The sequence below is a fragment of the Balaenoptera acutorostrata genome, chromosome 1 (genome assembly GCF_949987535.1).
Source record: "Balaenoptera acutorostrata chromosome 1, mBalAcu1.1, whole genome shotgun sequence".
Taxonomy (NCBI): Eukaryota; Metazoa; Chordata; class Mammalia; order Artiodactyla; family Balaenopteridae; genus Balaenoptera; species Balaenoptera acutorostrata.
Genome location: NC_080064.1, coordinates 107,534,857 through 107,552,815, shown reverse-complemented (window position 1 = coordinate 107,552,815; position 17,959 = coordinate 107,534,857). Strand labels below are relative to the sequence as shown.

Sequence of the window (17,959 nt, the reverse complement as noted above, 5' to 3'; positions counted from 1 at the left end):
TCTTACAGAATTATTTCAACCCAATCAAATGTATACCCTTTACATGCTATTTTTCTCACCTTCTCCTCACCTCTTTTTTTTTTTTTTTTTTTAATGCGGGAACTGGCAAGGTAGGGGTAGGAGCTGGAGGAGGGGCCCACCGGGCCCTTTAGACCCCCTAGTGGCACAGGACGGCTGCTTCACCCTGGGAGTGCCAGCAGCCTCCCTGCAGAGGCCCGAGGGTATGCCCAGGCTGCACCCAGAGCAGGGCCCATGACACACTGGCTTAAATCTACAATTACATATATTCAATGATGACCAGCTGTACAAAACTCAGAGTTTCCTCAGTCAGCTCTTGATGAGTAGAGTTCATCCTTAAAGATTCCTCATGATGGAGTAAGGACTTCCTAAGTTTGGCATATTTAATACTTGTTTTCTATTGCTTTGATAGGTGGACAGCTTGACTGAATATAAATGACTTGACCATAATGAATTTATTGATTTTTTAAAAAACATCTTCTTGCTTTGTATGTTCTATTGAGATGTAGAATGTAACTTTCTCTCCATTGAGGGCAAAGGGAGGCCTGGAGCTTCACAGGAAATTTTTTTTTTAATCTTAAAAATAAATAAATAAATAATAATAATAATAAAATAAATAAAATAAAATCTTTTAGCTCTAATAGGATAGGTCTTAGAGTTGACCGTTCCAGTTCTATTTCTCCCAGGTCTCTATGACTTTCTCTCTGATCCTTTCTAATTATCTTTTATTCATTACTATTCTATTTGATGCTTTCATTTTTTAGTTCAATGTCCCTTATAATTTCAGACAAATATGATCCCTTATGTACCTTGTCATTTAGCCTCTTTTTCAGAGAATTTTCTTTTCCTTCAATTTTTTCTAATCTCTGCCAATTCTAATTTCTTGTTTCTTCTTTCTTGTCTACTTCTATTTTGTGTTGTGTATTTATTATGTGAAGTTTTGGGGCTTTTCCCTGTGTGTGTGTGTGTGTGTGTGTGTGTGTGTGTGTGTGTATCTACAAATGCTTTGTTCACGAACACTTAATTCAGATACAGATGCCATTTTACACTTTTCCTATGTTTTGTGATTGATTTTGAAGGGAATTTTTTCATGACCTGAAATTTTTGACTATTTATGTTTTTTTTCCTGTCATCTTAGAATAAATGTCTGTTGCATGATTTTCATTTTAACATGACTGTATTTACTTGAATGAGAAACAGCAGTTCTAGGTAGGAACAGATTAGTGCTTTGAGTGGCTTAGTCGATTTCTTAGTTCTAGATCTGTCTTGTGCAATTATTCTAGCAGATGTAAGGAGGTTTTGGGGACAGGCATGGTGTGTCTTCTGATTCTGGGATTCTGTTTCTTCCAGTAGGACCTTTAATTTCTACCAGTTACTTCATTCTTTCTCTTCACCACAAGCTTCCAAAGGATGCTACCTTCATCTAGGTCTCACACTTGATCCCAGTAATTGTGCTCCCTCAAAATTGTCACCCTCTGCTCCTCTGCACTGTCAAACCCCTTCCTGTCAATTCCCCAGACACCAGAGCTATATACGACCAGGTCTCAGGCATCCTCTGAGTTTATCCACATGCCCTTTCTGTGAGTAATTTTACCTGGGTTCCCTCCTGAGTATGTCCTCCTTGCTCTCCTCTTCTTTATATGCAGAGTCTTTGCTGATCCCTCTACTGCTGTGTGGCTCCAAGCCCTGGGTAAAAACAAACCACTTGGAATCCACAGTGTTCTCTGGCCTCTGGTTGTTTACGGCAGGGTTATGAGTGGTGTCCTTGACTCTCTATGTTAGTCTCTAGCCCTCTGAAATATGTGTTGATAGATTCAGCTGCCATTATCCTAGGTGGATCTGTGGTCTCCTATCATTCTTTTTCAAAGGCAGAATTTCAATAGTACACAAAATAGACAGAATCATATAACAGAACATCCCCATCTTTGTCAGCCACATTCAACATTTATCAACTTATGGCTGAAATTGTTTTACTACAATTCCACCCACTCATCTTTTCCTATATTATTTAAAGCAAATCTCAGACATCATATTTCATCTGTAATTATGCCAGTATGTTTCCCTAAATGAAGACTCTTTCTCAAAGTATTATCATAGCACTACAATTATTCATAAATCAATTTAAAATCTTTAATATCATCAAATAGTATTCAAATTCACAGTTATTGTTTTTAAGTTAGTATCCTTTCTTGGGAGCCAAATAAAATCCACAAATTGTAATCAGTAGGATATGTGTTTAAGTCTTTACATATATGTTTACCCTCAGTTCCTTCCTTCCTTCCTTCCCTCCTTCCCTCCTTCCTTCCTTCCTTCCTCTCTCTCTCTCTTGCTCTAGCTCTCTCTTGGTCTCTTGCTGTCCTTTTTTTTTTTTTTTTTCAAATCATTCATTTGTTGAAGAAACTGAGCTGTTTGTTCTGTAGCATTCCTGCAGTCTAAATTGAATACCTGGGTGTACTTTAATAAATTCTCTTGTCCTCCATATTTCCTTTTTGGTGGTAGAATCTAGAGCAGTGCTGTAATAAAAAGAAAATGCAAGGCACTTATGTAATTTAAATTTTTCTAGTAGCCACACAAAGCTAAAAAAGTACAATCACACAATAATATAAATATGATCTATTCAATACATAGTTAGTTAATTCTACACAGTAAAGGAAATATAATTCTACCAAAGTTTTAAAGTTGTGTTTAATAGAAAAATATAGTGCATGTCTTCAGTTTTTAAGTTTACATTCACATGAATTATAAATTAAATATAATTAAAATCCAGTTCCTCAGTCCCACTAGCTACATTCTAAGTGTTCAACAGCCATGTATGTCTAGTGCCCCCTATTTTGGACCTGGCAGATACAGAGACTGATGAGGTTCACATTTGCTATCTTGGCAAGACTACCTCAGAAGTGGTTCTTAGTTCTAGATCTGTCTTGTGCAATTATTCTAGCAGATGTAAGGAGGTTTTGGGGAAAGGCATGGTGTGTCTCCTGATTCTGGGATTCTGTTTCTTCCAGTAGGACCTTTAATTTCTACCAGTTACTTCATTCTTTCTCTTCACCACAAGCTTCCAAAGGATGCTACCTTCATCTAGGTCTCACACTCTGATCAGGAGGCACATCAAGTCCTGTGTGTCTCTTCTAATAATATTAGCAGCCCTCGGAGTTCAAGGCCTAGATCCATTAACTGATTATGTGGAGTAAAATGGTGATATTCCATGGTCATGTATTATTTAACTGGAACACTTGTATAAAAAGAAACTTCCCCTAAATACTAAATACTGTTTAGTTATTTAGTGGTACCCTCTGTAAAGAAAACTGCAGCTTAATCAGCAATTCCCCAAGCATCCTCTGTGGTCACCAGTTAGTTTCTTTTATTTCTTTTTTTTTTCCCCCTGTGCTAATATGAATTCAAAGTTTCAAACACATTGAAGTATTTCAATTCATGGCAATATAGTCTTTATCGATACTCCAATTATCCTCTCCTTCAGCAGTGAAAGTGACTTTAAGCTGGCTCCTTCATCCTTTTGATAAGATTCTAATAGTCTTTGAGAACTTTCCTGATATCAGTATGACAAGGTGCTTCTGTCTCATCTTGAATATCTTCTGTCCCTGACTTGGACTCAGTCATTTCTCTAAGAATCTCTGGCTTCTTTTTGTGCAAAACATTATTCTCAAGTCAAATTGTGTAACCTAAAGATACTCATTGGAATTGGTTTATTTCTACGTCTTTCCAGTGGACATAGCTAGCAAATACATATTCATATTTGTATGTATTCATGTATTCACATATATCCACATTCACAATTCAAATTCAGAACTACAGGCTTTTTATTGAACGTCTATCTTTTCTCTGAATCTCTTTTCTCTAATACCAGTATTTTTGTTTTTAAGGACACTCAGACTAATAGAAATACGATATTCCATACAGTCTCCTTTGCTTTTTCTCACATTATATGGACAAAAGAATAAAGAAATACTAACAATGCCAATAACAACACAATTGAGGAAAGCAGTTTTTTATTCTGTCACTGTCCTGGGGTATATATAAATTATTGTGTTTTATAGCCTCTTGGGAGAGTTCTTATCCATATGCTTGTTCCACAAAAGGCATACACAGATTCATTTGTTACACTGTGTTTTCAATGTCTAGAGGCGACATTTAAACAATTAATTTAATTTTATAATGATTAAAAAAATGAATGTGGTTCCCAACTCAAATCAAACCAAACAAGGCATATTCACTACGGTCTAGCCTTGACTATAAGATCTGCACGTGTCTCAAAGGCCTGGGTGGAGGTGGATCAGGGATTCCTGCTCTCCCCAGACGCCGGAATCCTCGGCCTTCCTTCTCCTTCTGGCTGAGCTTGGGACGAAAGGACGAGGTTTCCTGGAGTCAAGGTTCAAATCTTAGCCTAACAGCGGCTTTCCGTGTCCAATGGAGACTTAGAAGCAAGAAATTCTGAATAAAATGGGAATAAACTGGAATAGGATCAATTAAAATTCTGAATAAAATAGGGCACCTGAATACAATACAGTACTTCCCATCCAGGTCTGGAACGCTCGACCCGAAAGCTAAGACGCTGTCACCCTGACTGCTCAGCGACGTCACAGCCCCGCACTGCGACCATTTACTCACCGTGACAACCGCGCAGTTAGCTACAAGACGTGCGGGGCGAAGCCCCCTCGCGGGGCAGGACTCAGTGGGCGCAGCCTCTGCCTTTCGCCCCCGAGACCCAGGGTGACCCGACGAGCAGGTGGCACTGGCTCGGTCGCTGCGCCCCTGGGCGGCGGGGCCGGGGCCTCCAATGGCCCGCGACGGGCAGAGTCGCCAGGGTCCAGCGGGGACGCCGCGGGCTCGTCCCCCCAACCTGCCCGCCACGTCCGCGTGGACCGCGCCACTCGGAGCAGCCGGTTTTCCTCAGGAGGAGGCGGCAGAGCGCGGGGGACGCGGCTGCGAGGCACGGGCGGCGGCAGGAGGGTCGCGGGTCCGGGAAGCCTCCTTCTCGGGACCCAGACGGTCGGGTCGAGAGCGGGACTGAGGAGGATGCGGGGGCGGGAAAGCGCATCCAGGCAGCGCGCATCTGAGGCGCGAGTTCGCTTTCGGGAGGAAACTGAGTAAAAGACGGCTGGGCGCTGCCTAAAGGGAAAGGTCCCACCGAGATTTGAACTCGGATCACTGGATTCAGAGTCCAGAGTGCTCACCATTACACCATGGAACCCTCTGTCGGCCGCTCCACTACTGCCGCCGCTGAGCCAGGCGGCGCACAGCCCCGCTGGCTCAGGAGCGGCCTCCCGCCCGGCGCTCACGTCACCCCGCCCCGAGCCCTCTTCCTCCGCGACGCCAGGAGGCGCCTAACTCGCCTGCCCTAGGCCGTCTCTTCAGGTTTGTTTGTCGTGGAATGAGATGAAATCCATTCGGGGTGAGCGACAGAGAAGGGCTTTTAGGACTCCCCCAAATCCACCTGCTCTGCCGGCATTTCTAGAGTTTTCTGCCCTGAGGTAAAATTCCCGCGAGGAAAAAACAAAGTTCCTTTCCTCTTCTTTCCAAGTGTCCTCTTCCCGCTGCCCTGGGAGCTCTGAAGACCCTCAGAACAGCTCTTGGGACTTCGTGGGATGTCCCCTCCCTGGGACCCCAGGTCCAAGGGTAGAATCGCTGGGTGCTGGGGGCTTTGCTGTGGGATCCGGCCGCACACGTCGCACTGCGAGCACCCAGGGCGGCTCATGGCCTGCCAGGTTGTGTAACGCAAGGTTCCCTTGCTGAAGGCGCGGTGAGGCCAAACAACAGGATATGCTGGAGTTTGAAGCAGAGAAAGGTTTACTGCAGGGCCACGCACGGAGAAAGTGGACTCCTGCTCAAAAGACCCAAACTCCCTGATAGGTTGTGAGGCAGGAGATAGATGGGCTCCAGGCTACACGTTTAAAACTGGCCTCCTGTTCACACTTCCTGGGGTGAGAAGAGGATGGGCTCCAGGCCCGACATTCATTACCAGTCCCCTGGTTTTTCTTTTTTTCCTCTTTGCTTTTTTTTTTTCTAACATCTTTATTGGAGTATAATTGTTTTACAATGGTGTGTTAGTTTCTGCTTTATAACAAAGTGAATCAGTTATACATATACATATGTTCCCGTATTTCTTCCCTCTTGCATCTCCCTCCCTCCCACCCTCCCTATCCCACCCCTCTAGGTGGTCACAAAGCACAGAGCTGATCTCCCTGTGCTATGAGGCTGCTTCCCACTAGCTATCTATTTTACGTTTGGTAGTGTGTTTATGTCCATGACACTCTCTCACTTTGTCCCAGCTTACCCTTCTCCCTCCCCATATCCTCAAGTCCATTCTCTAATAGGTCTGTGTCTTTATTCCCGTCTTGCCACTAGGTTCTTCGTGACCTTTTTTTTTTCCTTAGATTCCATATGTATGTGTTAGCATACTGTATTTGTTTTTCTCTTTCTGACTTACTTCACTCTGACAAACTCTAACTCCATCCACCTCACTACAAATAACTCAATTTCGTTTCTTTTTATGGCTGAGTAATATTCCATTGTATATATGTGCCACATCTTCTTTATCCATTCATCCGATGATGGGACACTGAGGTTGCTTCCGTGTCCTGGCTAATGTAAATAGAGCTGCAATGAACATTTTGGTACATGACTCTTTTTGAATTATGGTTTTCTCAGGGTACATGCCCAGTAGTGGAATTGCTGGGTCGTATGGTAGTTCTATTTGTAGTTTTTTAAGGAACCTCCATACTGTTCTCCATAGTGGCTGTATCAATTTACATGCCCACCAAGAGTGCAAGAGGGTTCCCTTTTCTCCACACCCTCTCCAGCATTTATTGTTTCTAGATTTTTTGATGATGGCCATTCTGACCAGTGTGAGATGATATCTCATTGTAGTTTTGATTTGCATTTCTCTAATGATTAATGATGTTGAGCATTCTTTCATGTGTTTGTTGGCAATCTGTATATCTTCTTTGGAGAAATGTCTCTTTAGGTCTTCTGCCCATTTTTGGATTGGGTTGTTTGTTTTTTGATATTGAGCTGCATGAGCTGCTTGTAAATTTTGGAGATTAATCCTTTGTCAGTTGCTTCATTTGCAAATATTTTCTCCCATACTGAGGGTTGTCTTTTCGTCTTGTTTATGGTTTCCTTTGCTGTGCAAAAGCTTTTAAGTTTCATTAGGTCCCATTTGTTTATTTTTGTTTTTATTTCCATTTCTCTAGGAGCAGGTCAAAAAGGATCTTGCTGTAATTTATGTCATAGAGTGTTCTGCCTATGTTTTCCTCTAAGAGTTTGATACTGTCTGGCCTTACATTTAGGTCTTTAATCCATTTTGAGTTTATTTTTGTGTATGGTGTTAGGGAATGTTCTAATTTCATACTTTTACATGTAGCTGTCCAGTTTTCCCAGCACCACTTATTGAAGAGGCTGTCTTTTCTCCACTGTATATGCTTGCCTCCTTTATCAAAGATAAGGTGACCATATGTGTGTGGGTTTATCTCTGGGCTTTCTATCCTGTTCCATTGATCTATATTTCTGTTTTTGTGCTAGTACCATACTGTCTTGATTACTGTAGCTTTGTAGTATAGTCTGAAGTCAGGGAGCCTGATTCCTCCAGCTCCATTTTTCGTTCTCAAGATTGCTTTGGCTATTCGGGGTCTTTTGTGTTTCCATACAAATTGTGAAATTTTTTGTTCTAGTTCTGTGAAAAATGCCAGTGGTAGTTTGATAGGGATTGCATTGAATCTGTAGATTGCTTTGGGTAGTAGAGTCATTTTCACAATGTTGATTCTTCCAATCCAAGAACATGCTATATCTCTCCATCTATTTGTATCATCTTTAATTTCTTTCATCAGTGTCTTATAATTTTCTGCATACAGGTCTTTTGTCTCCTTAGGTAGGTTTATTCCTAGATACTTTATTCTTTTTGTTGCAATGGTAAATGGGAGTGTTTTCTTAATTTCACTTTCAGATTTTTCATCATTAGTGTATAGGAATGAAAGAGATTTCTGTGCATTAATTTTGTATTCTGCTACTTTACCAAATTCATTGATTAGCTCTAGTAGTTTTCTGCTAGCATCTTTAGGATTCTCTATGTATAGTATCATGTCATCTGCAAACAGTGACAGCTTTACTTCTTTTCTGATTTGGATTCCTTTAATTTCTTTTCCTTCTCTGATTGCTGTGGCTAAAACTTCCAAAACTATGTTGAATAATAGTGGTGCGAGTGGGCAACCTTGTCTTGTTCCTGATCTTAGTGGAAATGGTTTCAGTTTTTCACCATTGAGGACGATGTTGGCTGTGGGTTTATCATATATGGCCTTTATTATGTTGAGGAAAGTTCCCTCTATGCCTACTTTCTGGAGGGTTTTTATCATAAATGGGTGTTGAATTTTGTCGAAAGCTTTCTCTGCATCTATTGAGATGATCATATGGTTTTTCTCTTTCAATTTGTTAATATGGTGTATCACATTGATTGATTTGCATATATTGAAGAATCCTTGCATTCCTGGGATAAACCCCACTTGATCATGGTGTATGATCCTTTTAATGTGCTGTTGGATTCTGTTTGCTAGTATTTTGTTGAGGATTTTTGCATCTATGTTCATCAGTGATATTGGCCTGTAGTTTTCATTCTTTGTGACATCTTTGTCTAGTTCTGGTATCAGGGTGATGGTGGCCTCGTAGAATGAGTTGGGGAGTGTTCCTCCCTCTGCAATATTTTGGAAGAGTTTGAGAAGGATAGGTGTTAGCTCTTCCCTAAATGTTTGATAGAATTTGCCTGTGAAGCCATCTGGTCCTGAGCTTTTGTTTGTTGGAAGATTTTTAATTACAGTTTCAATTTCAGTGCTTGTGATTGGTCTGTTCATATATTCTATTTCTTCCTGGTTCAGTCTCGGCAGGTTGTGCATTTCTAAGAATTTGTCCATTTCTTCCAAGTTGTCCATTTTATTGGCATACAGTTGCTTGTAGTAATCTCTCATGATCGTTGGTATTTCTGCAGTGTCAGTTGTTACTTCTCCTTTTTCATTTCTAATTCTATTGATTTGTTTCTTCTCCCTTTTTTTCTTGATGAGTCTGGCTAATGGATTATCAATTTTGTTTATGTTCTCAAAGAACCAGCTTTTAGTTTTATTGATCGTTGCTATCGTTTCCTTCATTTCTTTTTCATTTATTTTTGATCTGATCTTTATGATTTCTTTCCTTCTGCTAACTTTGGGGTTTTTTTGTTCTTCTTTCTCTAATTGCTTTAGGTTCAAGGTTAGGTTGTTTATTTGAGATGTTTCCTGTTTCTTAAGGTAGGATTGTACTGCTATAAACTTCCCTCTTAGAACTGCTTTTGCTGCATCCCATAGGTTTTGGGTCGTCGTGTCTCCATTGTCATTTGTTTCTAGGTATTTTTTGATTTCCCTTTTGATTTCTTCAGTGATCACTTCGTTATTAAGTAGTGTATTGTGTAGCCTCCATGTGTTTGTATTTTTTACAGGTCTTTTCCTGTAATTGATATCTAGTCTCATAGCATTGTGGTCAGAAAAGATACTTGATACGATTTCAATTTTCTTAAATTTACCAAGGCTTGATTTGTGACCCAAGATATGATCTATCCTAGAGAATGTTCCATGAGCACTTGAGAAAAATGTGTATTCTGTTGTTTTTGGGTGGAATGTCCTATAAATATCAATTAAGTCCATCTTGTTTAATGTATCATTTAAAGCTTGTGTTTCCTTACTTATTTTCATTTTGGATGATCTGTCCATTGGTGAAAGTGGGGTGTTAAAGTCCCCTACTATGATTGTGTTACTGTCAATTTCCCCTTTTATGTCTGTTAGTATTTGCCTTATGTATTGAGGTGCTCCTATGTTGGGTGCATATATATTTACAATTGTTATATCTTCTTTTTGAATTGATCCCTGATCATTATATAGTGTCCTTCTTTGTCTCTTGTAATAGTCTTTATTTTAAAGTCTATTTTGTCTGATATGAGAATTGCTACTTCAGCTTTCTTTTGATTTCCATTTGCATGGAATATCTTTTTCCATCCCCTCACTTTCAGTCTGTATGTGTCCCTAGGTCTGAAGTGGGTCTCTTGTAGACAGCATATATATGGGTCTTGCTTTTGTATCCATTCAGCCAGTCTGTGTCTTTTGGTGGGAGCATTTAATCCATTTACATTCAAGGTAATTATCGATATGTATGTTCCTATTCCCATTTTCTTGAATGTTTTGGGTTTGTTATTGTAGGTGTTTTTCTTCTCTTGTGTTTCTTGCCTAGAGAAGTTCCTTTAGCATTTGTTGTAAAGTTGGTTTGGTGGTGCTGAACTCTCTCAGCTTTTGCTTGTCTGTAAAGGTTTTAATTTCTCCATCAAATCTGAATGAGATCCTTGCTGGGTAGAGTAATCTTGGTTGTAGGTTTTTCTCCTTCATCACTTTAAATATGTCCTGCCACTCCCTTCTGGCTTGCAGAGTTTCTGCTGAAAGATCAGCTGTTAACCGTATGGGGATTCCTTTGTGTGTTATTTGTTGTTTTTCCCTTGCTGCTTTTAATATGTTTTCTTTATATTTAATTTTTGATAGTTTGATTAATATGTGTCTTGGCATGTTTCTCCTTGGATTTATCCTGTATGGGACTCTCTGTGCTTCTAGGACTTGATTAACTATTTCCTTTCCCATATTAGGGAAATTTTCAACTATAATCTCCTCAAATATTTTCTCAGTCCCTTTCTTTTTCTCTTCTTCTTCTGGGACCCCTATAATTCGAATGTTGATGTGTTTAATGTTGTCACACAGGTCCCTAAGATTGTCCTCAATTCTTTTCATTCTTTTTTCTTTATTCTGCTCTGCGGTAGTTATTTCCACTATTTTATCTTCCAGGTCACTTATCCCTTCTTCTGCCTCAGTTATTCTGCTATTGATCCCTTTTAGAGTATTTTTAATTTCATTTATTGTGTTGTTCATTGTTGCTTGTTTCCTCTTTAGTTCTTCTAGGTCCTTGTTAAATGTTTCTTGCATTTTGTCTATTCTATTTCCAAGATTTTGGATCATATTTACTATCATTATTCTGAATTCTTTTTCAGGTAGACTGCCTATTTCCTCTTCATTTTTTAGGTTTGGCATGTTTTTACCTTGCTCCTTCATCTGCTGTGTGTTTTTCTGTCTTCTCATTTTGCTTATCTTACTGTGTTTGGGGTCCTCTTTTCGCAGGCTGCAGGTTCGTAGTTCCTGTTGTTTTTGGTGTCTGTCCGCAGTGGCTAAGGTTGGTTCAGTGGGTTTTGTAGGCTTCCTTGTGGAGGGGACTAGTGCCTGTGTTCTGGTGGATGAGGCTGGATCTTGTCTTTCTGGTGGGCAGGTCCACGTCTGGTGGTGTGTTTTGGGGTGTCTGTGAGCTTTTTATGATTTTAGGCAGCCTCTCTGCTAATGGGTGGGTTTGTGTTCCTGTCTTGCTAGTTATTTGACATAAGGTGTCCAGCACTGTAGCTTGCTGGTCTTTCAGTGAAGCTGGGTCTTGGTGTTGAGATGGAGATCTCTGGGAGATTTTCAGCATTTGGTATCATGTGGAGCTGGGAGGTCTCTTGTGGACCAGTGTCCTGAAGTTGGCTCTCTCACCTCAGAGGCACAGCTCTGATGCCTGGTTGGAGCACCAAGAGCCTTTCATCCACACGGCTCAGAATAAAAGGGAGAAAAAATAGAAAGAAAGAAAGAGGATAAAATAAAATAAAGTAAGATAAAATAAAATAAAGTTATTAAAATTAAAAAATAATTATTAAGAAAAAAATTTTTTAAGTAAAAAACAACAAGAAAAAAACGGAGGGACAGAACCCTAGGACAAATGGTGAAAGCAAAGCTATACAGACAAAATCTCACACAGAAGCATACACATACACACTCACAAAAAGAGGAAAAGGCAAAAAAATAATATATCTTGCTCCCAAAGTCCACCTCCTCAGTTTGGGATGATTCGTTGTCTATTCTGGTATTCCACAGATGCAGGTATATCAAGTTGATTGTGGAGCTTTAATCCGCTGCTCCTGAGGCTGCTGGGCGAGAGTTCCCTTTCTCTTCTTTGTTCGAACAGCTCCCGGGGTTCAGCTTTGGATTTGGCCCTGCCTCTTCATGTAGGTCGCCTGAGGGCGTCTGTTCTTCGCTCAGACAGGACGGGGTTAAAGTAGCAGCTGCTTCGGGGGCTCTGGCTCACTCAGGCTGGGGGAAGGGAGGGGTATGGAGGCGGGGCAAGCCTGCAGCGGCAGAGGCCGGTGTGACGTTGCACCAACCTGAGGCGCACCGTGTGTTCTCCCGGGTAAGTTGTCCCTGGATCACGGGACCCTGGCAGTGGCGGGCTGCACAGGCTCCCAGGAGGGGCGGTGTGGATAGTGACCTGTGCTTGCACACAGGCTTCTTGGTGGCGGCAGCAGCAGCCTTAGCGTCTCATGCCCATCTCTCGGGTCTGCGCTGATAGCCGCGGCTCGCGCCCGTCTCTGGAGCTCCTTTAAGCAGCGCTCTTAATCCCCTCTTCTCGCACACCAGGAAACAAAGAGGGAAGAAAAAGTCTCTTGCCTCTTAGGCAGCTCCAGACTTTTTCCCGGACTCCCTCCCGGCTAGCCGTGGCACACTAGCCCCCTTCAGGCTGTGTTCACGCCGCCAACCCCAGTCCTCTCCCTGGGATCCGACCAAAGTCCGAGCCTCAGCTCCCAGCCCCGCCCGCCCCGGCTGCTGAGCAGACAAGCCTCTCGGGCTGGTGAGTGCTGGTCAGCACCGATCCTCTGTGCGGGAATCTCCCCGCTTCGCCCTCCGCACCCCTGTGGCTGCGCTCTCCTCCGTGGCTCCGAAGCTTCCCCCTCTGCCACCTGCTGTCTCCGCCCGCGAAGGGGCTTCCTAGTGTGTGGAAACCTTTCCTCCTTCACAGCTCCCTCCCACTGGTGCAGGTCCCGTCCCTATTCTTTTGTCTCTGTTATTTCTTTTTTCTTTTGCCCTACCCTGGTACGTGGGGAGTTTCTTGCCTTTTGGGAGGTCTGAGGTCTTCTGCCAGCGTTCAGTGGGTGTTCTATAGGAGCAGTTCCACGTGTAGATGTATTTCTGATGTATCTGTGGGGAGGAAGGTGATCTCCGCGTTTTACTCTTCCGCCATCTTCTCCCCTCATTGCCCCTGTTTACATTTCCTGAAGCAAGAGACAAACGGGCTCCAGGACTACATATTTATCACCGGACTCTCTAAATTACTTATATTTTGAGATCTGCACCTCAATATAAAAACCAGCAACAGAAATAGGGTAAATAACCGGACATTGGACATTTTTTATGGCAGGGACAGAGTAGGACTAAACCCTGTTAAAAGATCAAGTGGTCATACATTTCCCATCCTTGGGGCAAGGGAAACATTGCACCTTGGGGGGTCAAAAAGGAGGGGGCACCACCCCATAATATGTGATGCTAAGGCCTCTGGACTGTAATCCATTTTGGAAAAAAAGTTGCTCACGTGTGTTGGGGAGCGTCCTAGGGCAGGTCAGGTGTGGAAAAAGAAACCAGATAATTGGCCCAAGGTAAACAAAGACCCAGAAGAACTGCCCGGTATAATTGACTTAATGGCCTCTTTTCTGCACTCCTCATTAGGGAAGACGCCCACGCCCACACCCTTCCTCTCCAGGCGGGCATCTCTGCCTTGTTTCTATCGTCACTAAACAGTTTCTCTGTGTGCTCTCCCACTTGTTGTTGTGCTATGTCTCTAATAATAAACTTTGTACCTGTTTTTACAGTTTTATCTCCATAAGAAATTCATTTTTCACTGGGGGCAAGAGCCAGGGGGCGTGGTGGCTAAGATTCCTAGTTTTCATCCAGGCTACCCAGGTTCAATTCCTGGGCAGGGAATTAAGATCTTGCTTCACGCCCCCCACTCACTGCTGCCTCTCAGAGATCAGTTTCAGGGAAGAGTTTTTATAGGCAAAATTTGGGGTGGGGGGGTGGCTGCAGAGTGTGTGACCTTCCTCTGACTGGTTGGTGGTGAGGTGACAGGGTGGTGTTCTAGGAATCTCAATCAGCCTTCTGGTTCCAACCAATCTGGGGTCCAGGTTCTTGCGCCCACCGTGAATTTACCATCCTCCCGACCTGGGTGGGTCCCTAGTTCCTGTAGAAGACCTCAAGAGACCTGTATCAGATAGTTATGTATATTCCTTGAGGAGGAAACTGCACCCTGCCCCATGGCTGCATTATTGTTTCTTGACTGCCTTTCCTTTGTTTCTGCATTTCCTCAGTCCTCTAATTAGTAACTATTTGAATCTGCCCTTCGGAACTCAGTGAGGAGGCTGAAACCTTTTTCCTACAAACAAGAAATGGGGGGCATGGAAAGGCTTTTGGACATGGGAGATCCCCACAGGGTCCTGCTCCATTTCAGTGCCCCGTTTTCTTTGATACTCCTCAGTCTTGAGAGGAACAAAGGTGTTAGACAAGAAAAGGAATAATATTTTTGATAGAGAAGTTAAAAATAAACTCCCCAGAGGAACTTGGTGTTAAGGGGATGTGTTTTCAAGGTGTGGCCAGGTGTAATCCTGTTATAGGATTTGGGCTTTAGTTGGGTGATTTGTGGGAAGATGGGAGGAAGCAGGGTTTGCTCCATATTGAATACTGTTAGCATGGGCAATTGTATGATTGGAATAAGAAAGTAACAGTCATTTCCTTATGAAAAGAGGAAGATGTTTAAAATTTTGTAGGTTGCACAGTGACCTTGTTTTTCTCTGTGACTGAACAAAATCCTGAGGTAGCCTGTCTGAAGTTGATATTCTGTATCTGAGATTGTTTATTTCCAGCGTGAGAACAAATCAGTCAGGCTGTGAAATCCCTATAACAGAGAACAAGAAAAGAGAGCACTCTGGTCTTTTAAGCTGTAGGTGCAAACCTGACTGGGTATCAGAGTGACTTTAACAAAGTTTCTGGAATTTTCTGTAGCTCAATTTCTCACTTAAAAATGGGACAAATAGGAGTTCTTCCTACATGGGTTGTCCTAGGTTTTAAATGAGAAGTGCAGGTAAAGCATTAAGCCCAGTGCCTGGCACATAGTAAATAATACATGTTAGCTTTTATCAGTCCATCACTCTCAGCATTTTTATCATCTGCCTTATTCTTTTAAATAACTGCAGACCCTTTCAGGGTATGAATGGATTATTATAAATAAATGTTCTCCAGTTGATGGACATGAAATTGGCTCCAGTGTTTATTTATACACATAATACTGCAGGGGACATCTACATATCTATATCTAATCCAGTAATATCTTGGTATACTCTGGGGATTGGTTCCAGGACCCCCGTTCATACTGCAGATGCTCAAGTTTGTTATATAAAGTGGTGTAGTGTTTGCATATAACCTATGCACATCCTCCTGTATACTTTAAATTATCTCTAAATTACTTAAGTTAAACACCTAATACTATGTAAATTCTAGGCAAATGTAACAGGGAAGAGCCAATTTTGACTCCATGTTGGATCTGTTTCTTTGACTTTAGCCTTTGCTTTTCGTTGCTTTTGTTATTATAATCATACATAATGGCCTGACTCAGGGAACTCTACCCACCTGTGAATGGCTGCAATAAAGAAGAAATTAACACATCCCCTCCCTGAGGCTGGCCATTCCAGGAGATGTTTTGCAAGACTGATGGTCTTTTTACTTCCTCACCGCTTCTCGCTCTCTGATTCTATAAAAGAAACGGGCATCCAGACCCCGATAAGATAGTTATTTTGAGACACTAGTCTGCCATTTTCTCATTCGGCCAGCTTTCCAAATAAAGTCATATTCCTTGCCTCAACACCTTGTTTCTGATTTATTGGCCTGTCATGAGGCGAGCAGAGTTAGCTTGGACTTGGTAAAGCAAATACGCCCAACAAATTTAAGTTTTGCTTTTGGAACTTTCTGGAAAATTTTTTCTGAATATTTTAATTCATGGTTTGTTGAATTTTTGGATGCCCAACCCATGGATACTGAGGGCCAACTATTTTGCATCACTGTTTGTGTATTTCTCTAATAGCTATTCCTGTAAAGGCAATTGCTCGGTTTAGAAATATACTTGTACATACATATCTAATTTTGCTAACGCCTGCCCTATTTCCTTGAAAAGATGCTTTACCAATTCATATTTCCAATCATTTATGAGAAAACTCTTTTTCTCCACACCCTTGCCACACGGAATAGCTTCTGTACTTACGATTTATTTTTGACAACAATCAACCCCTTATTGAGAGATTTCTTCAAGTGAGTTCACACTCATTGACTTAAGTGACATCCTGGAAAAGCTTAAATCATATGATTTTTCTCTGTTCTCTTCTATTTTTTTTTTTAATTTTAGTTTTTTATTTTTGGCTGTGTTGGGTCTTCGTTTCTGTGCGAGGGCTTTCTCTAGTTGTGGCAAGCGGGGGCCACTCCTCATCGCGGTGCGCGGGCCCCTCACTATCGCAGCCTCTCTTGTTGCGGAGCACAAGCTCCAGATGCACAGGCTCAGCAGTTGTGGCTCACAGGCCCAGTTGCTTCACGGCATGTGGGATCTTCCCAGACCAGGGCTCGAACCCGTGTTCCCTGCATTAGCAGGCAGATTCTCAACCACTGCGCCACCAGGGAAGCCCCCTCTTCTATTTTTTGACTACTGTATTTTCTCAGGTAATCTGAGCCAAGTGCAGTGCAAATATATCACTGTTGCTTGGTGGCTGTTGTTGCCTGCTGGGTTTGATGCTGAGCAGGGCCCTGTGGGACTCCTGGGCACAAAGCCTTTCTGTGTCCCCCATTTCTTTGATTACAGGAAATAGCCTTCATTCAGACTCCATGACCTTTCCGGACTTCCAACGGGCAGATTCAAGCAGTTGCTAATTAGGGAAGGGAGGGGATGTGAGATCAGGGAGAAACAGTCAAGAGAAACAATAGTGAAGCCTTGGGGCAAGGTCCTGGTTTTGCATCCAACAGATACACACAAAGATATCGTGGAGCTGTTTTTCAGATACTTGAAACCCCCTCCACGTGGGAGAAGTTAAGGATTAACGATGGTATGCTGCCCACAAGCACGTAGACCCCACACCGGTTGGAACCTGAAGGTTGATGATGCTGACTCCTACTTATCTCACCACCAACCCATCAGAAGAATGTCCCCAAGCTGATCACGCCCTCTTTGAACAATTACTATAAAACTTCTCACCATCCTCTCCGGAGGTGGGGGTGGGGTGGGTGGGGCACAGTTTTTGAGGCGCTAGCCTGCTGTGTTCCCTCTTTGCCTGGCAAAGAAATAAAGCTACTGTTTCTCTTTCCTCCGAAATTCTGTCTCCATATTTCTATTCAGCACCGGGGTACCAAAGCCGAGATTTCACGCATTCTGTTTGGAAGGAAGTCACTCTATGCAGCCTACACTTAAGGAATGGGGAGTTATGCTCCAACTCCTGAAGGGCAGAGTATTTATGTAAATTGTTTGAAATTCTTCCGTATGGGAGTTTTCTCTATTCTACCCCTCTTATTATTCTATCATTTATATCAGTATGGACTCATGGGTATTTTTTATACTTTATATTATAGTCCAATACTAGGTAATTTATATTGTTGTTCAAATTGTTCCAGCTTTGGCCATTGGAACCACTTTCAGTTGGTTCCTGTGTCCCTGCGACATACCCTCATCAGTTTGCTTTTTGAGCACTTCCTTATTTTCTGGCACTACAAGAAAGCATTTTTTTTTTCTTCTATAATATAATTGGGAAAATGATATAACCTCTCAATATAATTACAAAAGCAAGATGTTGTAAATTGATGAATATTAATACACATTCATCCATAACTAGGGCTTTGTATCTTGAGTTGTTTTGAGTTCACTTTCCTATTCACATCTTACTTTTACCTTGGTTTAGAATTTAACCAATGATTTTTTTTGGTAACCTTTCATATTATAAGTAAAATGAGAGCGTCAATGAACTTAGAATTACATGCCTTTTATTTAAAGA

The 17,959-nt window shown here is 42.0% G+C and overlaps 1 long non-coding RNA gene and 1 other non-coding gene across 2 annotated transcripts; both read right to left on the bottom strand.

Annotated features, from left to right (window-relative positions):
• Positions 1-1,578: 1,578 nt before the first annotated feature.
• Positions 1,579-5,274, bottom strand: LOC114237945 (uncharacterized). Its single transcript, XR_003623394.2, has 3 exons — positions 4,645-5,274; positions 2,464-2,531; positions 1,579-1,704 (listed from the first exon to the last, which is right to left on the bottom strand). It is a non-coding gene; the product is annotated as an uncharacterized LOC114237945 (long non-coding RNA).
• TRNAQ-CUG (transfer RNA glutamine (anticodon CUG)) lies at positions 5,156-5,227 on the bottom strand. Its single transcript has one exon. It is a non-coding gene; the product is annotated as a tRNA-Gln (tRNA).
• Positions 5,275-17,959: the final 12,685 nt, after the last annotated feature.